This window comes from Rattus norvegicus, chromosome 9, assembly GCF_021556685.1.
Source record: "Rattus norvegicus strain SHRSP/BbbUtx chromosome 9, alternate assembly SHRSP_T2T, whole genome shotgun sequence".
Lineage (NCBI taxonomy): Eukaryota > Metazoa > Chordata > Mammalia > Rodentia > Muridae > Rattus > Rattus norvegicus.
Genome location: NC_141542.1, coordinates 8,715,866 through 8,742,679, shown reverse-complemented (window position 1 = coordinate 8,742,679; position 26,814 = coordinate 8,715,866). Strand labels below are relative to the sequence as shown.

Sequence of the window (26,814 nt, the reverse complement as noted above, 5' to 3'; positions counted from 1 at the left end):
ACCTTCATAATTGAGTCGGGGACAGTATTCACCATAGCAGATAATTGAAGCATTAGTGCATGCAGACTCAGACACGGACACACACACACACACACACACTCATACACACACTCAGAAGCACACACAAGAGAAATGTATATTCTATGAAGTTTCTTGGCATATTTTTATTTGTAAGCATCAATGCTGAAGTATTCTTGGTTTTGCATAAAGTGGGGGGAAAAGTCAGGCTTCATTTTCCCCCTTTTGAAATGACAGATATCTGTGTGTTAAACATAGTCTGATGGCTGTCCAGGCTGCCTCGGCCTATTTGACAGCATCCAGGTCACCTTGGTCAGGACAATGGTTGCTCTTCTTATTGGCAACTGGTTTGCATCACAAGAGTTTTCCACATCCTTACCAATATTAGAAGTTTGGTGACACAAGCAGCTTGACAAACAGTAAAATTATTGTGGTTTTGCCTTTCTGGAGGACATTAAAATTTACATGTTTTGCATATGGCATTTTTTTCTTAGCATTTAGTCCTGCTTTAGTGCTGTTCAAATGTGGCCATGCAGCCAGCATCCCTTTGCTGTAGGCTCTCAGCACCCCATTCCCGTCACTGATCTGATGCATACTTGGTCCCAGAGATGGACAGCAGAGGGACTTGACACACAGCATCCACTCTGCTTCACTGCTTTGCTTTTTGTAAATTCTTTACAATGGCTATTTCTTGATTTATTATTACTACAAACATGATTTGTCTTGATATTTCGAGATAGGATCTTATTACACAGCCCAGGCTGGCCTTGATTTCCCAATTCTCTGGCCTTAGTCTTCCACCATTCCCTGATTCTCAGTTTGTTAGTAGAGGTAGTTGTATGGCCCCATTTCCAAATCAAATGTTCTTCTGGCTTTATTACTTTGCCCTTTCCACAGACTTTTACTAATTATGCAAAGTAGATGGTGTTTAATGTTTACATACTAGATATATTAACTCATCAGTCCCCAAGACAACTCTGTGAATTAAACACTCGTTATCATCCTCACTGTGCAGATAAGGGAATTGAGTCACACAAGGTAAAATAACTTCTCCACGGTTGAACATCTAACGGGTGTGAGAGCCAAGCTTTGAGTCCAGCTACAAAGTAGATTGGCCTATAATGGGCTGGTCTGAGCTGCTGTATATTCAAACGCTAAATTCTGTACCCTAAGGTCTGGTTACTCCAAGACAAGGAGATCCTCATGTATACCAGATTTTTGTTTGTTTGTTTCTTTGTTTGTTTGGTTGTTTGTTTTTGTCTCCTAAGTTATCCCTGATTGGTTAATAAAATCCCTACAACAAGGGCTGGGCAGAAGAGAGGGGACAGAGCAAAGTTTCCCTGGGCCTGGGGGCTCAGGCAGGGTCCATGAGGAGAAGGAAAGGACATGGAGGAGAAGGAAGGAGACAGCACCCCATAGGGTAGGTGGATCGTGAGTGTATTACCATGAGGGCCAGCCTGTCAGAACAGGAGTGGCCCAGGCAGAGCGTGGCAAGCAATACCTCGGGGTTATTGACAGGGAAGCAGAAAAAATAGCACAGAGGGTTGATGTCTGCCCAGCTCTAGTACTTTAAGGCTTATTATAAATCTAAAAGTTTTGTGTCTTTTATTTGGGAACTAAATGATCTACGGTGGGGTAGAAACCCCCTAATAATATTTACTGTAGCAATGGCCACCCAATTATTGTGGTATTTTAAATATAACAGACATTGAATTTCACAATTCAGATGCAAGGCTTTTTATATTTCCAATGTGACTGTACACCTGAGGTCATGTGTAGGTACAGAGACAGAACATGGCAGAAATACCTAGAACATTATAAGGTCACCACACCGACCACATGAAAGCCACAGGCTATACAGACTATGATGGATGAGGAGAAGGCTTAGTGCTCTCTGGGAGTCCCCTTCCCTAGTCTTGGGATAAGACTTCCAGTAAGCCAAGACCATATTCCTCTTTCATTTCTCAAGGAGCCAGGGGTAGACCCACATATATGATTTCTTTCCCTGCAGTGTTTTTTTTCCAAGCGCTGCCCTGTTTGAGGACTTGGCAAAGGTAAGCACCATCAGAGGAAGGCCAGCATATGAATTCTATGTAACTCTGCTCTGACAGCATGTAGCACAATCCTATCAAGTACTGGAAGCCTTGCTGGAAAGATTAATCAACCTCTAGGATCAAAAGGCAGCAACCCGAGGGCCACATGGCTGTAAATCAAGTCTGAAACCATAGCCCAGTATGGAAGTTCAGCCTTGGATCTTATGTCAAACAGCGATAGCATCCAAAAGAAAAACGAAAATGAAATGGCAAGGTGACGGGTAATGACCTCATGGCAAGGATATCTAAGTCATGTGGAAAGATCCCAGTGCAAAGACACATGTCCACGAAGCTTTCACCAAGAATCCCCATTCTGTGTTCTACAACATTCTGTAAACACACACACACACACACACACACACACACACACACACACACACACACACAGTGAATTCTCATTTATGGTCAGTTATGCAGATTGATTCTCTGGGAACCTGACTTTTGGATAGAGATTGATGTATAAAGGTGTTTGACAAGTGCTCTTGGGGACCATGGCTGTGACAAAGAGGAGAGAAGAGGATTGGGCAGAGAGCACTCTGGTTCTAATGCAGACATAAGAGTGTGCAGGCAGCCCTGTGTGGGGCCCAGGAGCTGGCCTGGCCCTGAAGTCTTAGCCTACAGTAGAACAAGCAGGAGGCCTCCCCTTAAAGCCCCCATTGGCTAAGGACTAGGTTCCTGTTTAGAAGACATAAGCTCAGGAGAGCGAAGGCCCTTGGATTGCATTCCCAGCAGCTGAGAGATCAGGTCCCTCAGTCCTGACAGCAGAGTGAGTTATACATGATAGTTTGTATTCCACTTCAGCTTCCACAGGCTATGTATGTGGAAGAAACACACTGCTCTTAAAATAACCCTACAGAGACAGGTCCCTGGGTTATGGAGTTCTTCCCTGTTACAAAAGGCATGGTGGAGTTATAAAACCAAGCATGGCCTTGCATACAACTCAGGATAAGCCACTTATGTCAACATAAAAAAAAAGCCTTGTCCTTGGAAGCTAGGAAGCTCGGGCTCGATCAAGAATGTTTTCCACATAAGAATGAAGAATTTTGATCTGGCATCAACATAGGTACAACCTGCCCCCACATACACATACACTCACACAGACACATAACTCATACCACATGCATACACACACACACAAATAAATAAGTCTAAAAACAAGGAGGAGAGTGATTGAGGACACCTGACTGACCTCTGACCTTTATACACATATGTACATCCACATATGAGCAAGAATGCATGCATACATCACACCACATATATTCATTAAAATAATTTTACAACCTTTTTTTCCTTTCCAGCAGTTTACAGGCTGGGTCCAAAGAAAAGATTAAGCTCATTCTCTTCATTGCTATGTGCAAACCTGGGTATGTTGGCTGTCAAGACAAGGTTCTCTTGTAAACTTACAGAGGGAAAGCAGAAGATCATAGATGATCTATACTCATGAGTCTAATGTTGGAACCATAGCTGAGCTCACTAGTAATCAGCAAACAGAAGAATTTAAATATCCTGATCAAAGCTGGCAAGATGGCTCAGTGTCTAGGGGTTTCAGCCAAGTCTGGTATCCTGACATCAATCCCTGGACCACACACAGGAAAGAGAGAACCAACCAACTCTGCTCAGTTATCTTCTAACCTGCACATTCAGATGACATATAACACATGTGTACATATGATGTGCACATATACATGTATATATGGACATATATACATATACAGATAACATGTTACACACACATACACACACTCACATACAGAGCATATATAACACACATGTACACGTCCAGCTCTAAAAAATTTCTGAGAACCAAAACAATTAGATTTAATTCAAGAAAGTACAAAAGAATAAAATAAAATTTAGAGACTTCTAAATCACACTGGAATGTACAAATTACAAGACAAAGTTCACCCTTTGTGGTAAATGGAATATTTTCATTGACCTTTTTTGTCATAACAAAAAATTGAAACCCTCAGAAAAGTTACAATATGAATAACTATGCAGTGTGTTTTCATGCATATTCTGAGCTGGAGTGAGGCAAGCCAACATTGTTTCCTACCAGCGGAGGATGTTGTCAACCTGTTCTAAGGTTACTGTAACCCTAGGTCCCTACTGTCATTTTCACCCAGGTAAAAGTGAGATTGACAATGGTTCACTGAAACTGAACAGTTCATCGAAGCTAGGTGCATAACTGAGAAAATACTGGCAACGAGATTGTTGACGTTCCCTTCAAAAGAGGGTGCTTAGGAGCCAGCGGGCAAAGTAATAACTCACCACCTTATTAAAAAACAACTAGCCAGTGTCCCCTTGTCAGTAAAGCGTTTATGAAGCACAAAACACAGCCTCTGGTCCCACTCTTCTGACTCAGGTACCTGCAGAGATCACCTCTAAACAGCGTTGCCTTGAAAAACACAAAAAGCAGGGTGTTGTGGCATAGCTCCACTCCTGTTTTGTTGGTTATAAACCACATTTATCTGCATTTTCAATAGTCTTCATTTTGGGAGATGTCTCTGCACACATAAAAGATATGCTATAAATAGACTCACCCTGTGGGTTCCTCTGACTTAAACAGTCTCATTACAGCTACACATAGAGAAAAAGTTTCAGTACCTTACTGTTTTCTACCAGGAAAATACTTAGTGCTATTGGAGTAAAATAGACCTGTAATCACCTCTATTGAAGAGTCTGTCACTGTAGCTTTATGAGTAAATGTTCATAACACTGTTTCACTTTTGAATATGAAAAGAGAAACGATGTATAAGTGTCCATGATTAGAACACCAGTGCCTGACATTGGTAGAAGTCTGTGTCTGTCAGCCCAGCTCAAGGCTACCTACCTCCTTCTGGGAAACATTTCTGAATAATGTCTACTATGACTGTCCCTGTCTGAAGTTCAATGACAACTTCCTGTTGTTCCCTGCACCTTTGCCCTCAATTATACCTGTCTTCTCTGTGAAGCTGGCACCAATCAGAGCTGAGAATCTCAGCATGCTCTTTATCAATAAAATGAACATCAATCAAACTTCCCTCAAAAGATTACTGCAAGGTTTGGTGGGCTAGCTGAGCCAAAGTATTTATCACAGGGCTGGCCTCTTAGGCTGTCTAAACTGGACAGTGAAGACTACAGTATTAAAATTGTGTTATAAAACCTAAGTTGTGGTGTGTGTGTGTGTGTGTTGTGACATAGATTATACACATATGCATACATGAACATGTTAAGGATGAGGTGACACAGTACCTATTACTGTTTCTTGCTTCCTGGTACTGAGTTTAGACCAGGCATCCAGACAAGCGCTCTACCACGATTACACTCCCAGCATCTGACTTCTAAATGGTTCATAGAAAAATATATTAAAAAGTCACAAAATTAATAACTGGTAAATGAAATGAAACAGAAATAGTATTTGATTCTAATTTGTCATTTATTTGAATGTTTAAAAACAAAACGGTAGGGAAGAGGTAAACAAGCTTATATGGTTTCCCACTTAAGTGCTAAACGGAACTTCTTTGTGCACATGCAGATTTTCATCTTTCTTCTGAGGATTCAAACACAGACACACCCAACGTGAGTGAGCACACAACAGCTCGTCACCATGGCGGCACTGTCACAGGTGTCTTGCAAGGTTTTCCATTTTACTCAGGACTTCCTGCTCTTCAAACTTAAACTCCACCCCCACCCTCTTCAAACCTGCCTCTCTCCTGACCCCCTGCCTCTGGCTCTGGCTTGCCCAGATGCTGTTTTGTGATTATGCTGATGAGAAATGTTAGAACGCAGCACTGGAATGCAGAGTTTTGGTAAAATACAAATTGCAGTCTGCCCTGAAGCACAGGAAGAAAACACAAGTCAAATTTCTCTTCACCACAGGCTCTGCTTTCTCAGACAGCCCCGTTTGATCATTTGATGACTTTTAAAAATGGTTTTCCATTCAACAAGCTTTATTTTTTTGTGTGTGTGCATGTTAAAGGCACTTTTTAAAAATCTTTTAAAGATTTATTTTAAGCGTGTGTGTGTGTGTGTGTGTGTGTGGTACATGTGTGAGTGTGTGAGTCACCAATGTGGGTGCTGGGAATTGAAATCAGGTTCTCTCCCATAACAATACGTGCTCTTCATGACTGAGCCATCTCTCCAGCCCCATATTCTCTGATCTTGCTGCATTGGATTGGACTTCTACAACAATGAAAAAAAATGGTTGGGGAAAAATCCTTAAATTACTCCTGGTTTCCCGTTAAACTTTGTTTCCATTTATTTACTGATTGGTTGATTGATTGATTGTGCAGATACACATCACAGGTCATGGGAAGTCAGATGGTCAATCTTGGCAGCATGTGCTGCCAACAACCACCCCATTTTTTTTCCCCTTAGAAATCACATTCTCAGAATTAAGTCGTGTGTCTTTGGAATGTCCTTGCCAAGATGAACTCTCATCCATTGGCATTTTATCTTCAATCAGGTAGATTTTTTTAATTCCTTAAAGAAGGACTGTCCCTTCCGCTATATTTTTTGATGACTTAGTCACTGCATTTTTACTGTTTGTGCTAAATGGCTGAAAGGGTTAATTAAAAATTATCTTTTCCAGGAAATGGATTCAATTTTTCTGCAGATCAGTCTGGGTGGGCGAGAAGTCCTCGTGATTGTTCTGGAATCGTTGCTGTTGGAGGCCAGTGCCACAAACAGAGTGTTCTCACTCACACAGTTTTGGGAACGGTGAGCTTGCTGTGGCTGATGATTCGGCAAGTGCTTTACCATAGATTTTCCCAATTAAAGAAGCCACCTGAGAAGCAGAGGAGGCACCAGCCCTGTAGGCTTAAATGACTTCTCACCACCTAGGAACAGGTCCCATCTTAAATTCCTACCTGAGCCAAGTGCATACTCAGTTATACGGTTGAAGGCCAGAGTTCACATAAGCCACCTCTTTAGGAAAGACCTATTAAGGCCATGCTAGGCCATAATGAGTATTCATCAGGGACCCTGAAAGTATTGAGTGGCGAATATGTTCACGTAACATTTAATGGCTACTCTGTACCAATCCCTATGGTATTGCTGACAATAAATCATGAAGGCTACAACCCTTCCTGGCAAAGGCTTTAATTTATATTCTTGGCTTATGTTTGTGAATGATTTTAAAATTTAATTTCAATGACCTCTAGTTTCATTGCATATCATTTAACAATGTGCTTACATTTTCAATGTGCTTATATCTTGACAAATCCAACCAGGTCTGAAGATGTAAGTTAAAGGCACATCCAATCCAGATGCTGATCAGCGTAGCCTACCTTTCCTTCTCTGTGGGTTCTTCTTTTTCCTACCCATTAACCCCTGTGTCAACCCCTGACACTAGACAGGAGAGAAACACGGATAGAGGAGAGAGAGAAATTAGGAAAATCCCTGAATCTAATTTCTTTTTGTTTCTTCTTTGACCATGCTACTAACAAGCTGCAACCAACCTCCCTAAACGACAAACATCTACCCACCCCGCCTAAAGGAGCTCTAGCATTTCTATACCCTCTGAAAAGTTCCTAGAATTCCAAACATTACACAATTGTAGAAACATCTACAGCTGGCAAAACCTTGCCTCTGCTAGAGCATGAGGCAAATCATAGTCAGTTGCTGCGGACAGTCCAAAGAGGTTCCACATCCCCACAACTGGGATTAAAATGCAAACATAGTCTTATAATATTCCTGTGTTTTTAAAAAGAAAACAAAACTGTCACTACAGATCACCATAGCTTACACCACAGTCTACTGTAGAATATCAGTTATTTATCCTGGTGGTGCCATTGGTGACTGTGAGCTGCCCCTGCCAACTGCCCAGCACTAGGAGAGAAGCACAGTTCATGTCATGAGTCAGAGAAAGTATCACCGAGAGTCAAAGTTCAAAGCATAAGACTTATGGAGATCATTTCACTTCTGCTTCTTCTTGTTGAAATGATGTACTGTGAACTGTCTGAGGTTGTTGTCAAGTGTTCATGACTGAAAGTCACCAAGCAGCAATAAAATTTATATTTGCTAAAATGCATTTAACCAGTCATAATGGAAGGGAGTCTTTCTAAAGAGCTTCCACAGTATGTCCATTCTGTTTTCTTTATTCCTGCAAAAGATAAATGCTGTGAATTATTAAACAGTGTACTCGGGGTAAGCTAAGTAACCAATCTTGGCTAACTGTGATTCACACAATCCAATGGATTAGGCAGTGCCAGCCATGAAAACTGAATGTATAGCCCCCAGGTTACTGTGAATGGAACCAAGTAATGCATATAACCTGAGTAAACTGATGGTTGCAAATTTCATAAGTACCTGAAGGCCCACTCCACTTCTTTATCATAGTCTTCTGAAATGCTCTCACGCTGAAGATTGTACATGACATGGTAATACCTAAACATCAAAAGGTCGGGATCCACTGGGCTGAAGAAAATGCAACCTGGTTTGTTTATCCAATGCTTTAGGAACAAAACTCTACAGGATTCCTAAGGTGGGTTTGGTGTCCATTAACTGCCTGCTCTTAGCCACCTTGTTCTCCCAAGTCCATGTGGTTTAGGATGCAGTAGGGTAGAACATGAGCTGCATGTTACTTAAACATTATCTCAGAGGTTGTGGAGTTGACAACTGGGAGTGTGTAGGGCAAGCCATCAGGCTGATAACTTCTCCAGGAAGGCGTGGCTTGGCTCTTAAGGTTAGCTGAGGACCAGCCAGATGTTCAAGATGATTTTTCTTTTCTTAAAGTCACCTGATGTGTACATCTGGGAAAGACCCTCACAGCAAGACTTAGATGAATATCTGGGTATTATAGCCTACCCAAGCCAACAGATAAAATCTACTGGATACAGCTACTTCAGGAACCGTGAGCTAAAACAAACCCTTCCTCCTCTGAGCGGCTTTCCCCAGTCTATTTTATAATAGAACAGACATAAAACTAAAGCAATGAGTTTTAACCAGCTTACATCTTATTTAATTTAATCAGGTTAAAATCTTACATATGATGTCAAAGGACATCATAAAGAAAGTAAAAAGATAATTGAAGGAAAATATGCCCAAATTACACATCTGGTAAGAAGCTTGCATTCAGAATATGTAAAGGATGCGTACATATCCCTTGATTTGAAGAGATAACCCAGTTTAAAGAGAGAAAGTACCATATAAAAATCTAATCAACATTATTATTCATTAGGGAAATGTAAATCAAAATCACAGTGAGATACGATCTCATCCCTGCCAAGGTGGCTGAGATAGAAACACAGAAAATAACCGGTATTGGCAGGGATGTGAGAAATTAGAGTCCCAGGAATTACTCAGAGATCCGTAAAGCTGAACAGTGTCTTTGGAAAATGGTTTTTCCAATTTCCAAAACCTCAAAGTATAATTTCACCCTGCAAATCAGTTCCCCAAAACACACACACACACACACACACACACACACACACACACACACACACACACACACCTTATAAAAGTTTTTACTTACTATCCTTCATAATAGCTAACCAGTGGAAACAGCCCAAAGGTTCGACAGGTGAATGATAAAATGTGGTATATATGCAGTGTGTTAATAAGGAATGAAGAAGAAACTATACCATGGATGGACATTAACATGTCTGTGCTAAGATGCCGTCACAGCAGTCACATGGTATATGATTGCATTTACATGAGAAATCCATGATGAAAAGATCTTTAAAGACCAGAAGTGGGTTGGTACATCAGGGGCTGTAGGGATGTGGACTGAGACTGCTATGGGCTTTCTTTGGGAAAGATGAAAGGCTTTGAAATCAGTATTGAGCACATGGCTGTTAAAGAACTAATACCCACTGAATGGCTTATAAGAACAAATTTTGTAGACATGAATTATGACTCAAATCTGTTTGGGAAAAAATGAAGTCTGCATCTTGCTGCAGTTTTATTTTTGTGATGAATTCTTATAACACTTGTGTATGTAATTTTTGACTATTTTGATATTTTTGGGTAAACACTGGAGCTAAATTAAAACAAGAAGAAATACAGGATGCTTTCAAGTATATTTTAATGATGAATTCTGTTTTGTTTTGTTTTTTTGTTTGTTTTTGTTTGTTTTAAGGAGGGATTTTTTTTCCTTTACAAAGAGTTTGATCGTGCAGTGCTCTCACTTGACACAATTACAACACGGGGAAGTTCCCAGCTTTCGAGGTTTTCTTGACTCTGCACTGAACAGACATGACTGCCTGGCACCAGGAGGAACTTGTTCATCACACCAGGATGGACTTCTCAGAAAGGATCTCTCAAAGCAGTTAAATCACCCTGTGGGAGTTCACAGGAACAGATCACACACTGTTTTTCAACCTCGTCTTTCATTTTCACCTCCCAAGAAACCATCTTTTCCTAACTATTCACTCACCCAAGAAAACTAAATTCTATGACTATAGTATAGATCCATGTATATGTTATATATGTAATGTGTATGTGTGTGTGTGTATGTTTAATGTAGAAAAAAACTGTCTCCATTCAAAAGCAGTTTTCACTTCCTTTTGCTTGCCACACCACTCCCACTGAGATGCATGGTTCTACCTCTGAATATCACGTGTGTGAATACATTTATTATTTTCTCTACTTCAAGCCAAATTCAGAACTCTCAATAAATTCAATTTATAAATTTAAATGGGAAAAATTTAATTTTTATAAATGTAACTTAGAAAGAAGCATAAATGATTTGCAAATATGCTAAAATATGAAGTGACTCTTAAAATGATCTTTGTGAGAACATTCACAGACTGGGTAGTTGGCTTATGGTATGATATTATGTGGCAGACAGCAGCCTGCAAAGCTATTTCAGCATGAGTTTTCTAAAAGTCTGTACATAAATGAGCACAAATGGCTGGAAAATACAGATTACATCAAAATATTAAGTGGTGGTTCTCTGTAGGTATAAAGTTAGTAGATGAGCTCGTGTCAATTTCGTAGGTCTATGAATGCTAAGCTTATAATGAGTTTGTATTACATATAATAATTATGGAAAACGGTTACCAACAAAAGTTAAGCTGTATCAGAGAAATCCTGTAGGGGCTGGAGAGATGGCTCAGAGATCAAGGACACTTGCTCCTCTCGAAGAAGACCTGAGTTTTTTTCCTAGCACTCATGTTGGGTGGCTCACAACCACCTCTAACTCTTACCTCCAGGGGTCCAATGACTGTGGATTCTCTCACACTTGGTTCAATTACAGGAACCCTGCAGAGCACAGTGCTAAATATCAAGGCTTAGAGTTGAGCTTCAAAGTGTGGACTCTTTCACATTCTTACTAAAATGAAGTAAGTGTTCACATACAAGCAATGCAAATGAGAAGGTTCACTGTGACACACACTGTCACCAAATGTGCATCCCTGTGCATCAGTGTCCAGTGCACTCTCACTCTATCCTATACGTTTGTCGTCTCCTTTTGATGTCAGAGTAATAGTAGGCTGGTGGCTTGGGTGCATGGTCACAGACCCATGAGGAAGGCTCCATCCTGACAATTACCCATCCCTTCCTTTCCTGTGGGCTGGCTTCTGTCTCAAAGAATAATGGGTGGTCTTCTCCAGGGTCCTCAGGCCTCCAAGAAGTGGTAGGATGAGGTGAAGGATAAGGCCAGTCTCAGACCAGACGTAGGTAGTGTATCTGTTGAGGAATCTACAAAGAAGGGTTCATTTAGCATAGCTGCATAGCCAGGATGAGGAGTGTGTAGGGAACGTGTTGCCACCATTTGCTGGCTACTGTCATGTGTCAAGTTGACACAGGCTAGAGTCATTTTGAAAGAGGGAAACTCAACCTGTGGGAAACTTGTAGTGCATTCTCTTGATTAACAATTGATGCAGGAGGCCCCGCTCACTGTGAGTGGTGCTGCCCCTGGGTTCCTAGTTCTGGCTGCTATAAGAGCAAGCCAAGAAAAGCAGGTCAGGAAACAGCCACTCCTATGCAGTCTGTGCTTTAGATTCTGCCTCCAGGCTCCAGCCCTGCCTTCCCTGGATGAAGAGCTAAGGGCCATAAGCTGGTGAAGCCTTTTCTCTTCAAGTTGCCTTCAATCGTGGTGTTTTATCACAGCAACAGACCCAGAGCTAAGACACAACCATCCCTGTTACCTGATGGCTCAGGTTCAGCCACCTGACAGAGAGTGGAGTATGGTTAAACCAGGAGCCAGACACCAACCAATCCCAGCCTGTGTTTCCTGATCACCTAACTAGATTTTTATTTTAAGAGAAAATTTGTTTAAATTAAAAAGCCATCAAAAAGATAGATGACATTATTCAGGTAAAACTTCCCACAATTCATTGCATATAAATATACACACAATGGGAAATACATTCTGGGTTTTAACCATTACCCTCCTGGCAACACATTGAATCTTCCCACAAATGTTCATGATTTGCCGTCTGCTAAACTGGCAATGATGCATGTGCAAGACTCCCAGGTCAATTGCTCTTTACGAGTAAAAGGACACATCTCCGTTCACTCTTTCATACTCTCTCTCTCTCTCTCTCTCTCTCTCTCTCTCTCTCTCTCACACACACACACACACACACACACACACACACACACACTGTGCTTAAATACAGCAGAGATGGCCTGTGAGGTGGCTCAAAATGTAAGACCTTTGTTGCCCAGAATGACAACCTCAGGTTGATCCTCAGGAGTGACAGATGAGAGGAGAGAACTGACCAGCAAGCTTCCCTCTGACCTATACGTACACTAAAATTTAATATGTGTACATAAATATAAATATATGTGTACATAAATATAAATATGTATATATGTATACATGACAGTGACTAACTATTCCTTTTATGTCACATGTGTGTGTAAAACTGATTTTGTACAAGTGTGCTAAATGTCATCTGATGGGGAAAGAATAAGTGTACTGTTTTAAGGAATGATATTGGAACAACTGGATAGCTACAGAAGGAACCAAATCTCTATCTTTACCTACACCATACCCTAAAGTTAATTCAGAATGCTTCAGAGACCAAAACATAAACAAATCTATAAACCATTTGAAGGAGGACTTCAGGAAAATAACTGCAGAATTTAGGATGGGCCATGATTTTTTTAGGAAATTGGAAGTTTGAAGCACATGTAAATCATACCATCAAAATCAAGAACATTACTTCTCAAAGAACATTATTTAAAGCAATGTAAGTTTTTTCTCAGAAGCTAGGAATTTGGTCCATACTTTTAATTCCAGCACCATCACTCGGAGGCAGAGGCAGACATATCTCTGAGTTTGAGGGCAGTTCTATTTACAAAGTGAGCCTCAGGACAGTCAGAGCTACACAGAGAAACCTTGTCTTGAAAAATGTAATAACAAAATAATAATAATGATGATAATGATGATGATGATGATAATAATAGTTGTTTGTTAAAGAAAAGGACAGTGGCAAGACCTCTACCCTCAGCACTTGGGAGATGGAGACAGGAGGAGAAAGGAGTTCAAGGCCAGCCTGAGCTACACAGTAAGTTTGGCACCAGCCTGGGCTACAAAAAATAAAACAGTGAAGGAAGAAATGGAGGGAGGGAGGGAGGAGGAGAAGGGAATCTGGGAAAAAACATCATTAGCAATCTACGTACCTGACATGGACCTTACGTTCAAACGGCATTTACAATTTAATAATAAGGAACATTAACAAAGGCTAGAAGAGCCATTCCCAAGAAAGTTAACAAACTAGAGAATAAATAAGGCACCCAAGATTACTGATCACTAAAGAGCAGCTGATTGAATCCATATGATATCATGACACACTCACTAGAATTGGTAAAATTAAAGACTAACAATACCAAACATGGATGAGGATGTGAAGAACCTGGAACTCTTGGTACATTGGCTGCCAGTAGGTAATTACTGTAGACAACAATCTGGTAGGTTGTTATGAAGTCAAGTATTACCAATAAAACACTTGGTAATTGTTATTGTAGGTATTTATCCAAGAGATGTGGAAACACGCAATCGCGGCAAGGAATGCATCTGGACATATAGAGAAGATTTTTCTTGAAAGCTCCTGCCAGGAAGCAACCCAAATGTCCATCACAGATGAGTGGACAAACAAACTAGGATAGAGACCACTCAGCCATTATAAGGAGCAAAATAAGGACCAGAGAAATTGCTCAGCAATTCTGAGAGCTTGATGCTCTTACAGAGACTTGGGTTAGGTTTCAAAAACCCAGGGGATAATTCACGATTGTCTACTCCGATTCTAGAAGTTCTGAGGTCATCTTCTGGCCTCTGCAGGTACCAGGCATGCACATCACACACACATTCATTCTCTCTCTCTGTCTCTCTCTCTCTCTCTCTCTCTCCCTCTCCCTGTCTCTCTGTCTCTCTGTCTCTGTCTCTCTCTCTGTCTCTCTGTCTCTCTGTCTCTCTCTCTCTGTCTCTCTCTCTCTCTCTCTCTCTCACACACACACACACACACACCACAAAGGGTGACTCTCACAGTCATACATTATACAGTGATTCAAAAGCACACTCACTATATAGTTCCATTCTTACAAAGTTCTAAAACTGAGAAATTTATTCATAATGGTAAAACTCAAAACAGTGCTTGCCTAGGGTAGGGAGAGGAAGTGGAAGACGTGCCTGAGAGCCATGGTGGGGAGAGTGCCACATCAGGGTTACAGCACTGATATGCAGGTATACATGTTCAGCAAATCATTAAAATAGATGTGCATCCTAAAGATAATATATGCAGCATTATGTAAGTAGCAGTCAAGAATATTCACACGCCACATTAATTAAAATGAGTTTCCCCTGGGGAACACATGGGGAAGTTGGATTTCACCTAGTTAATACATGTTCAAATAAGACCCATCTTTGTAAGACTGTAGGCTCTCTGTGTGTCACTCTGTCCCTCTCTGCCTGCATGCGTGTGTGTGTGTCTGTGTGTGTGTGTGTGTCTGGTGTCTGTGTCTGTGTGTGTGTGTCTGTATGTGTTTGTGTGTGTGTGTCTGTATGTGTTTGTGTGTGTGTGTCTGTGTGTGTGTCTGTGTGTGTTTGTGTGTGTGTCTGTGTGTGTCTGTGTGTGTGTCTGTGTGTGTCTGTGTGTGTGTGTCTGTGTGTGTGTCTGTGTGTGTTTGTGTGTGTGTGTCTGTGTGTGTGTCTGTGTGTGTGTCTGTGTGTGTGTCTGTGTGTGTTTGTGTGTGTGTCTGTGTGTGTTTGTGTGTGTGTCTGTGTGTGTTTGTGTGTGTGTGTCTGTGTGTGTGTCTGTGTGTGTGTGTCTGTGTGTGGGGGGGGATATGGGGGGGACCCTCTTTCTATGTCACCCTGTGTGCACATATGTGTTTCTTAGTCACAGCCCAGCTAATTATTACTTAAAGGTGAACTATTTCACTGACATGGAGATAAACCACACATTCATACGCTCACTGGAAAGTTTGGAAATAATTTAATGCACAGACTTGCTTCTTTTCTGGCTCTTATTCAAAGCTAAGTGTGAAATAAATAAATGAAAAAATTGAATAAACAGATATCCACCTCTTTCACTACAAAATAAACATTTCATCAGACATGAAACAAAAATTTTCCTGTCATCACATGATAGAAATGGCACCTGTGAGGAGGTGCAAAGTAACCTAGGATTTAAACAGGAGAGACCAGAGAGAAACTGTAAAACACTCCCACGCCTCTCGAAGTCACTCAGAGTTTGAGAGGTTACTCTGTTGGGTGGGACACAGAACTCAGAGCTCTGGAGCGGTAACCTACATACTATCCCTGGGCAGCCTGCTAGAAGTGTGGGCACCACAGCAGCTACATGGACCTGCAGAAAGAATCACGGCTTCCGTTTACACAATCCCAAGTGACTCCTATGTCCATTAGATTTTTAGTAGATGTGCCTTCTATCTGAGTGGATGTTAGTCCAAAAGTCACTGGAGTGAGGCATAAGACTGGGGGCCGGGGGTGGGGTAGGGTAGGGTGGGTTCGCAATATGAAGATATTTGGGTTTTCCTTTACGTAGCTGTGTTATTGGACTTTAATTCAATGATCATGAAATAGCCTGTAGATTATATATTAATAGGGAATTCTAACACGCAGTAGCACAGTGTTAGATCAGGTAAACAGGAAGCTCAGCAGTCTCTCCTCCAGGGAAGGTGGGCTCCTCTGTACTCGTCAGAGTGTCTGTTAACCCCAGTTACATGTCACATCTTCTTGCCTGCCACAGTGGCATCTCAGAACACTCAGTGAAGCTCACCTTCTCCAAGCCAGTCTTGACCTGAGTTAATCTGCACCCTGTAAATGGACATGACTAAAGTGTTAGCTAGAAGCAGTAGTTACGTAAACTTACTGTTATGACGGTTTTTGGAGGTAGAAACAAACCATATTCCCCCCACAAAGGATGCTAACCCACAAAGGGATTCCAGGAAAAATGAAATTTAAATACAATAATGGTTTTGTTTGCGTTTGATATCAAGATACAGAAATATTAAAACCTTATCAACATGATCCCTTTAAAAGTTCTTATGAGAAAACCATTACCAACCACATTAATACATAGATTTCTCCATTTCTAAATATGTGATTTGAAGATTTTCAAAAATCATACATTAAAAAATGCATGTACTTTGTTCTTTTGTGTGTGTGGGGGGGTGTTTTGGCTACACATACATACTTGTACAACCTGTGTGCCTGATGTTTGTGGGGAGCAGAAAGTGGTGTCAGATCCCCTGGAACTGAAGTTAGAGGTGGTTGCGAGCTGCCATGTGGGTAGTCAACACTGAACCCAGGGCTTCTGCAAGAGCAGCCAGTGTTCCTGACTGCTGAGTCTCCCTTCTGGTCCTCTGCCTGCCTTTCACCGAAATCCACATTTCAAACACACACACACACACACACACACACACACACACACACACACACACACACACACCCCTGTACCCACCACTCACATGAGCGAGATGAGAGCCTATCCACAAAGCCCTTCAAACTCGAACTCAAGTTTTTCTATTTTATTGGATATTATTCTGCATATTCTGTTTTAAATCATTCTATCCTTTGTGTCTGTCGGTGTTTTGTGTTTTGTGTTTTGGTGTTGGGGATCAACATATTAGGCAAGTGCGGTGTGTCTGAGCTATGTTTTTAGCCCTGTGTTATTCCACTGTCTTTCAATCCTTTGAAAATGCTTGTAACTATTCACAACATTGATCTCACCGCCTTTACAGGTAAAGACCTAGTATTTACAAAGCACTTGAAAGATAACACAGAAAATTTGAGAGAAGACACTGGTGGTTTCAGAATGGAAAAGGGGACATGTAAGACATCTAAAAGGAAAAGAGTGGGGAGTGTCACACAGAGAAAAGTGAGAAGAGAAAAATCTGGTCCCTGCCTTTTGTTTTGGCCCGCTCAGCGCCTATACTTCCGCATGCACCCCTGGCCTTCCTGCTCTGGACCTCTTTCTGATCCCACTTCCGGTTCCTGTATTCAGCTGCCTGTCATGTCTCAGTTATCTAAAGATGCCTTTTGTGCTCTGAGACCTCTAAGTCCGTCTGGAGGATGTGACCTGGTTCTTGCATGCCAGTCCTCTGTCCCTGGTATGTGCAACCTAACCATAACGCTCCTTCTTTTCCCTGTGCAGGTCCCGTCTCTGCCCATTTTGGGATTGATGGTTAAAGAATCTAAGTGCACAGCACTGTGGAGGACCAGCTATTTGGATACACTGTATGCGGTTACTGTTTCTTAGACTCCGAGGGCTTCTAGACCCTGGAAGAAATCACTGAAGTCTCTTATTGACTCTCACTGTAAAGCACTGACCTGGGCTGGAGATCTGCCTGCGGCACAGGAAAGAACTGTAGGATTCTAGGAAACAGAGTGGGTGGAAATGATCTGGTTTTAAAAGGTTTTTTAAAACCTTGACAAATTGGAGGAGATTCTGCAAGCAATGTGCTATGGAAGGACACAGGGAAAAGACTGGAAGAGCTGGAAGTTTACCAGCAGGAGGCCAGTTGGTAGACTGGATCCATGCCAGCCCTAAGCAGGAAATATTTAGACTGCCTACTGCAAAATAAATAGATAAATAAATAAATAAATAAATAAATAAATAAATAAATAAAATAAATGGTAGGCAAGAAGAGGAATTTCTCAATAAGAATCTCATGTTAGTTTCTTCATATTCTTAGCTCAGGATCATGGTAAACAGATTTGCAAAGCCATGTTAAATCCTGTTAAATCTCTTCTAAAGGAAACGCTGACATCGCTCACTACTGGTTGTGACCTCAGAGCAGATCAAAGTCGGTTTCCTCAGAGCAAAAAGAGCACAGGAGGGCTTTGGTGGCGAACCAGAGTCTGGTTCGCGTGCAGCCAGAACAGCTTGGCAACCTTGGCTTTTACAATTTTTTTTCAATTGCTAAGACAGGAAATGACGTCAGGCTCTGAACACACTATGACAGCAGGCAGCTGTTATGACAGAACTTTCTGTTTCCAGGCGCGGCACCTCAGAATATTGGCTTCTGTGTGGTGGGTTGTTGAAGACCAACTCTGGTAATGGTGTTAGGTTGAGAAGAGGTGCAGCAGAGGATGCTGGGCCACAGCTGATGGTGAAAGTGCGGCTTTGATCTTCATGCCAGTTCCCCAAGCGCAGCTTATTACCCACTCGGCCTTATCTTTTCAGACTTGAGAGAACTTGATGACCTCACCAGACTCTAAGCTGCATCCTATAAATAAAGTCCTGGCTTCCCTTCTCCTCTTTCTTCATCCTATATAAAGGTTGTGAATGATCTGTTTTCTCAACAACAATGGAAAAATGGAGAAGTAAAGAAAAAAATAAAACCACAAAAATACAGCAGTTTGCTTTTCCCACAATCAAAATGAATGAGCCACCGCCGTCCCCTTCAGTGCTTGGGAGAGGAAGTACAGTTGCAAATGTTACCCGCACTAAACCAGATTAATTTTCCATTCAAGAAGAAAAGTAAGCAGCACGGGGTAAGGGAGGCAAATTGCAGGGCCCCATGATTTAGCACGTTTGAAGTGAAAGGCAATACAGCTATTGAAGGCAGGCTGAGGAGCTCTCTCTTCCTCTCACTAATATCCGCCCACAGGTCGCCTAGCAACCAAATTACATCGTGGAGAACACTCCCAAGCAATAACTGACCCTGAATTTTAATTATTATATTGATGTTGAAGTGGACTAAATAAATAAATAAATAAACAAGCACTCTGAAAGGGCATTCATTTTGATAAGTAAGCTACACCTGCAGACTATAGGATAGCAAAGACAACATAATTTTATTTTATTTTATTTTATTGTAAATCCTTTCCCTTTTCTGGAGCGTTATGCTAAAAAGTATGAAAAGAATCTGGAGAGGCTTATTTAAAATATCATAACTGCTTTATGAAGATGAGAATGGGAATTCGACTTAACAAAATAAACCCTAAAATCTGTGAAAATACTATAAAAAATGTCGATTTTTAATGATTGCATTTCTGAACGACCTTTTAGAAAAATGAGAGCTAACAATCAATGTGAATCATAAAAGACCACACAGAACCCCAGCTCACTTCCTCACACATGTCAGAAATAATAGTTCACATGAAGACAGGAAAGGCAGCCTACCCCAGGTTTCTCCACAAAGTGCTATGCTGTGTATTTTGAGTCCAACAGTTTGAACTGAGCATATTGGAAAGGACTCCTGCCTGTCCATATTGTCACATAGGCATGTTTTTAGAAATGTGTTCTATGAGTTCAGAGTTCCTTTGCCCTGGGTCTGGACACAGCATGTTTGTCACTTCTGGGAAGACACCCTTCTAACCTAGCCTGAGGAGGAGAAGAAAATGTGGAACGCTTCTCACTTCCGTGTGTGCTAAAACTACTGTGTGAAACTTAATTCCCACCAACAGTACTGAGCATGTACCAAAGCAAACAGAGCAGAGGCTTGTTTAGTGCTTAGATCCGGATTCCTCTGATATCCAGCTCTGGAACTCTTTAGGCATCTGGCCTTTTGGCTCACTGGTAAAAAGAAACACCATTAACAATCATCCCTTTGGCCTGTGGGAGTGGCGACACATGCCATTAATCCCAGAACCCTACCTGATCTACAGAATGACAGCTTAGTTTGGGTTTTACTGTTGTGAGCAGACATCATGACCAAGGCAACTCTTATAAAAGACAACATTTGTGGGGCTGGCTTACAGGTTTAGTCCATTATCATCAAGGCAGGAGCATGGCAGGGCCCAGGCAGGCATGGTGCAGGAGGAGCTGATAGTTTTACATCTTCATCTGAAGGCCACTAGAAGACTGACTTCCAGGCAACTAAGATGAGGGTCTTAAGGGCCACACCTACAGTGACACTCTTCCTTCCACAAGGCCACACTTCCTAATAGTACCACTCCCTGAGCCAAGCATATACAAACCATCAGAAAAGTCTACACAGAGAAACCCTATCTCAAACAAACAAACAAACAAACAAATAAACAAATCCATCTGTTTGGATAGTTAAGGTCACTTAGCTCTGTGCCATCAAAGAGTAAACATACAATTTTCAATATTGTTGGTAATATTATACAGTATCATTTCTGTAGTGGGTGCTATCATGTACTTACTGGCTGGATCCCCCTTCAGGAATAAAGTGAATATTCTCTCAACTACAGGGATTGTTGAACCAAGATGACCGTCATCTGTGAGCCCTTTTAGGGATGACTTTACCAAAATGTATGCATTCTTGTAGAAACAGCCTGAAACCAATGAACCTGTGAAAACCAGTAGCAACATTCCCTCAGGGAAATTTGTTGATAATACTATTATAGTTTTGTCTTCTGATGGTCCACTGGGGACATTCCCTCTGCTACCTACAATATGGAGCAGACTATGCTATAATTGTATATCAAAGAGAGATACAAAAATTTAACATACAGAATGCTCTCGACTGTAGCAAGCTCTATGTGTGCACTGTGGGAAAACTGAAAAGCACAGAAACATTAAGGGTGTTCTTTTCTGGGTGGCAACCTCAGAAGTGATTCTTATTATCTTTGTACTTTGTATTCCCAGCTTTACAACAAGGGATAAATTGCCCTTTCTCTGGGATGTGGGGTGGCTCCCAAGGTCTGAGTGCTAATATTACTATTTCCTCCAAATATACAGTGATTATGGGAGATAATCAATGTAATATCCCACAACTACCACAGTAGTCAGCTCACTCTCACATTTCCAATGACTGAGACCTATAGACATCAAGCTTTGACTAAGGGAGCTTGAATGAGAATGCCTTACATAGGTTCATATATTTGAACGGTTTGTCTCCAGGGAGTGAAACTGTTTGGGAAGGATTAAGAGGTGTGGCCTGGTGGAGGAGGTGTGTCATGGGGAGTTGATGTTGAGTTTCAAAAACTCATACCATGTCCATTCTCTGTCTCTGTCTGTCTCTCTTTCTATGTGTCTGTTTGTCTCTCTCTCTCTCTCCTTCTCCCCGCTTCTACTCCTCTTGCTGCCTTTGAGCTAGGATATACTAAGCTCTCAGCTACCGTTTCAACATCCCATCTGTTGTCTGTTGTCTGTCTGCTTCCTGCCATGGTGTCCTTGGACTAACCTGCTACAACTCTATGCAAGGCCCTTATCCAATGATTTCTTTCATAGGAGTTGCCTTGGTCATGGTGTCTCTTCACAGCTATAGAACAGCACCTAAGACAGGGTCTTCTTCCAAACACAAGTTTTTATGGGTGTTCAACATGTAAAGCATCTATAGAAAGGACTTAATTCTAGAAGGCAAGCTGGGGATAGATAGGAGAAGAGGGAAAAGCTCTGCCTCGTAGTTAAGTCTAAAAAGGTTTTCCTCTGAAGACTTTTGGAGTTAAGATTTGGAAATGTCAAAGCCTTCACTTTCAGTTTTGTTGGTGTGATCTGAAGGGACATAAGTCTGACTCCAGTCTGGTTGAAAGCGTAAATGTGAAGTTGACAACGGGAAAGTGGTAATTCTTGTCACTGTAAACAAGTACAGAAGTGCCAAGAGATATGGTTACCAGGGAGGATGATCATGAAGGGCTGCATAGAGAAGTGGGACTTAGCTGTCCTGAAGACTAGCTGATACTTAGAAAGCAGAACACAGATCTTTAGCCAAGGGAGTGCATCCTGGATGTGGACTGTGATCAAAGCACAGGAGGGAATCCGTGTGGGAGTTTGGGGTACAGTGAGCAGTGCCCACCTTCCCTATTGGAGCTAAGGAGGCACTCAGAAAATAAAGAGGCCATGTTAAATCAACATAGTGTTAGAAGTGTCTGCACAGAAACACAGCACTAGAATCCTTGAGAGTTCCTAAGGAGCAGAAGGTGATCTATCGAATATTTTGCTATTCACAATAGAAGGAAAAATGAGGCAGAGGCACGAAGGGATGATGCCATGGCTTTAAACGAAGTGAGGCTCATACAGGCCAGCCCGGAACAGTCCCTGACAGCAGCTGAGCACTTGAACTTAAGTTCAGTAACAATAGTTTTCTGATGCTTGTGTAACGAGGTCACATCACATATGTTATCATTAGCTTGTCAACTTGTCAACACCTTGAATCACCTGGGAGTTTCTCTGTAAAGGACTCAGATCAGGTTTTCCTGTAGGATATCTGCTTGATTATTAATTGATGTGGGAAGACCCAGACCACTCTGTGTGACACCATTCCCTAGGTAGCAGATCCTAGAGGGAATTGATGCAGAGGCCACGGAGGAACACTGCTTACTTGCTTGCTCATCATGGCTTCTCAATTTCATTTTATAAATCACTCAGGACCATGTCCCCAGGAGTGGCACCACCCACATTAAGCTGGGGCCTTCCACATCAATCATTATTCAAGAAAATGCCCCAGAAACATGGCCACAGTCCAGTCTGATGGAGGTAGTTCCTCACTGAAGTGCCCTCTTCCCTTGTGATTCGAACTTATGCCGAGTTGTCAAACCCTAACAAGCAAAGGTTCAGACTAGAGCTGGTCTGTACTGTTAGTTATAGAACAGCTGTTAGATAGCTGGACAAAACTAGAGGCTCCGGTGTAGAAAGCAAGGCCTGATCAATTCCACCACTGACTTCAAATTGCCTGCGCTGGAGCCAAATAGATTCTTATGTACCAAGTGGCATCAGAAGTGACTCGGAGAGGTGCCTGATGGGACTCAATGGTATCATTTGGAACAGCCATCTCCAAAGTTCCAAATCAACAGGTATTTTTGAATCTCATACACTCCAAGTAGGCATTTCATCTTTATGTGCATTCCTGTCAAAACAGCTCCAAACTGCCAGATTTGTCTCTCGTCCCTTTGCTTCACCCAACTCTTTTAATTGACATCTTTTAAGTCTTCATCATTTCTTAGACTTTTCTCACACCTGTGGAATGGTATACCTATAGAGTTGGCTAACTCATCCTGACCAATTTGCTTGGAAATCCTCTTTCCTGCTTCCTGCCTACTCCACCAATTTCTACCTCCTTAACCATACTCAGCAGGTGTCTCCCATCATGTCAAAGTCAGGTCAAGCATCACCTTCTTATCAAACTTATGCTTGTCAGAGGACACTTCATTAGGATTTCCTCGAACGCCTACCCTGTGGACTCTCAGTAAATCTTATTTCTGTGTGGGGCTGAGGTCAACAAGGTACCATTTGGTAAGGACAGGATTGTGTGGCAAAGGTAGGGCAGCCACCGTCCTTGAGTCATTTTCAGCCTCTACACTGGAGCCTCTCCCCTACACCAGGGAGCCACTGGCAATTGGGCAAAAAAATGAGTATAAACGTTGACAGGAGTGGGTGGAATATGTGTCTGAGAATCATCCACTGAACCTCCCAAATCCCTTCCTCTCTGGGAAATATCAACAGGCTATAGACCTGCTCCTGATGGCCTCGTATTGGCAGCACAGTTGCTCAGATGAAGATGGTGGACAGTTTGGCTTCGAGGATAGTAGTAGGGAGCAAATGTGTGCACCAACCCTTTGGGGCAGGTATCTTATTTTTCATCCCATTATCACAGAAGAGGACATTGAAACACAAAGAGGTTAGAGAGGGATGTCCTGCAGAGTACAGCTACAGCCAGGGTTTGCACCGAAGCTCTCCAGCTACAGCATCTAGCGCCTGCACTATGAGCCACTTTGCTGACAGTCCAAGGTCTTCATATCAGTGTTCACTCACGTCACAGTCACTGTACAATAAGCCACAAAGCTAAGGGTATCAGGACCCATGATAGCGGTGAAGTGAAAATAATGAAATTTCAGTGACCGTAGAGTTTGGAATATAGCAAAGAATTTAATTATACATTCTCTTAACCTACCTTTAGTCGCCCAAGAGCCTTTCCTTGTTCACATCTGTATTAGTTCGAATGTCCTGTAAACAAGTTAGAAACAAACATCACCAATAACAAAAACTCTTTGGAATATATTAACTAACCAAACCCTACTCTCCACCAAGGCTAAGAATGCTATTAGACAGCAGCTAAGGCCCAAATTGAGACTTCCCCATCTTGCTATGACTGTCTTCCCTGATATTTCCACCTGTGTATTTTTTAAATGTCTTGATTTATAATTTTCTTTGTTCTGTTACCCTAAAACCTCCATGAAACTGCATCCTCGGTGGAGCTTGTATTGGGGGGACCTAAACGTCAGGGCTTTCAAGGTTGGTCACACTTTATCTCTGGAATAGACCCTTACTCCCTTTGACTTGAGAGCTCAATTTTTGGATTAACAGTTATGGCTTCACAATGTGATTCTCCAAGTATAATCTACTTTCCATAGAAGGAGTCACCTGCATAGAAGAGAAGCATCTGCAGGAATTCACTGATGCTAGGCTATCTGTATTAAGACATAAAAAAACCCACAAATAAGCAGCCTACTTTTAATTAAAATTTAAAAAATGTTAATTGATCTATAACCAAATAATAGAAGTGATAATTATATGACCAATAATAATAGTTAGAAAACATACATGTACATTAAATTTTTTAGAGTTTTTACCAAACTAAAGATAAATTCTAAACCCCCATTCTTGTCTCTTTTGAGTAGCACTGACAGAAAACAATAGACGTTTTCTCTACCCATCCATACCATGGAGTCCATCTGTCCTAAGCCCATCTCTTACCTCCAAGAAAGGGGTCAGGGTTTCAATGACAGTCCCCACCCCCAACTACTTAGCTGAGGCAGAGAGAGAGGGAGGGAGGGTAAAACAGAGGGAGGAAGGAAGGAGAGGCAGAGACAGAGAGAAGGGGGGATAGAAAGAGACACACAGAGACTGAGAGAGAGGCAGAGAGACAGACAGAGACAGGGAGAGAAAAGTACAGATTCCCTATGCCTACAGGACAAACTTTGCCCTCTGAACTTTTGTGTTGCTAAGCCCTTCTCACATCCTAAATAGATAGAGAAATTTACCTTTTTCTTGAAGGGGGTATGCTTAGGTTTCATGTATCTGTGTCATAAATGCCTAGAATAATTTTTTTCACATATTTCTGGTTGTTTTCATATTGTTGTTTGGATCAAAGCAAATCAACAAGCTGCAGCCACTTCAACTTTTATTAAATTCATTTTTGCTATGTGCTAAAATTATCATTGCTATTTTGCATGCCCAGTTAACCCTGCATGGCTTGCATGGAAAATGCATGATTGGACACTTGGGTCCCTAGGTAGATGCTTAGGAGCCTAAAGAACATATTTACATCCTTGCTTGTTTTTCAAATATACCACATCTAAAATAAATAAGTTCATTTGCACAATTTAAAAAGGAAAAAGTCTCAACTCTGTCTGCCCTAACAACCTGAGCTAACTCATCCAACCCATGGAGCAAAGTAAGGGTGAGAGGCAGACGTGTATTTCACCAGCAAGTTACGTGACCACCGAGGGCTGCAGAATGAGGGTGCCTGAAAAATGGACCTAGATCCTTCTTTGGGAAACTTAGCATGAGACTTTGAATTTAATTTTTTAAATAACTTTTTAAGGATATGTTATGCATATCATATAGTTGTAGTCAAATGTATCTCTTTGATTTATGCATCACTTCTGGCTTTACAACATACTCCCTATTGCTTGAGGATATAAATTAATTTTAAGGGGTGATTACTCTTATTCCAGGATACAGTTTTTCCTGTTGGCTAATTGTCCTCTGAGATACTTAACTGTTTATTCCAAGGATTAAGAGGATAAATTGTGTCTTTGCTATGGTTTGTATGTGTGTGAGGGTGCATAAGAACATAAACACTTAAAAGACTTTAAGGATTTTCCCCACTATTACCTCTTTATAAACAAACGAACGAACGAACCTGCTTCCCAAGTTCCATACCTTAGCTATAACTCTGTAAAAACAGCTCTGAACATTTTTCCAATTGATATTTTAAGTCCTATCTCAAAGGCTTACAAAGACATCTTAACGTTTCCATAGACTCTCAATGTGCTGCATCATAATGACATAGTTGGGACTGAAATTCATCTTTATTTTTAGGGTTTTTTTTTTTAGACAAAACAGAGACTGGAGAGATGGCTCAGCAGTTAAGAGCACTGGCTGTTCTTCCAGAGAATCTGGATTCACATCCCAGCATGCGGCTCACAAACACACCCGCAACTCCAGTTCTAGGGGATCCAGTTCCCTCCTCAGGCCTTGCCAGCAGCTTCATGCACATGGTGCACAGAAGCTCATGCAAGCATAACTCATACACATGAAAAGAAATGTCTGTTAAAAAGGAAATAAAAAGTTTAGGGAAACATATTAAATGATTAAAATACTTTATACAAAGATAAACAGGTGACTCAAAAGGAATAAAGTCATAAATGTCAAACTTTGTCCTGCTTGAATGCCTC

At 41.4% G+C, this 26,814-nt stretch overlaps 1 long non-coding RNA gene across 1 annotated transcript in view; it reads right to left on the bottom strand.

Annotated features, from left to right (window-relative positions):
• Window positions 1-10,098: 10,098 nt before the first annotated feature.
• LOC120094621 (uncharacterized) overlaps window positions 10,099-26,814 on the bottom strand; it is a 22,150-nt gene continuing 5,434 nt past the window's right edge. The window contains 3 exon segments of the long non-coding RNA NR_199579.1: window positions 10,099-10,370; window positions 11,240-11,732; window positions 24,306-24,358. This is a non-coding gene — a long non-coding RNA (uncharacterized LOC120094621).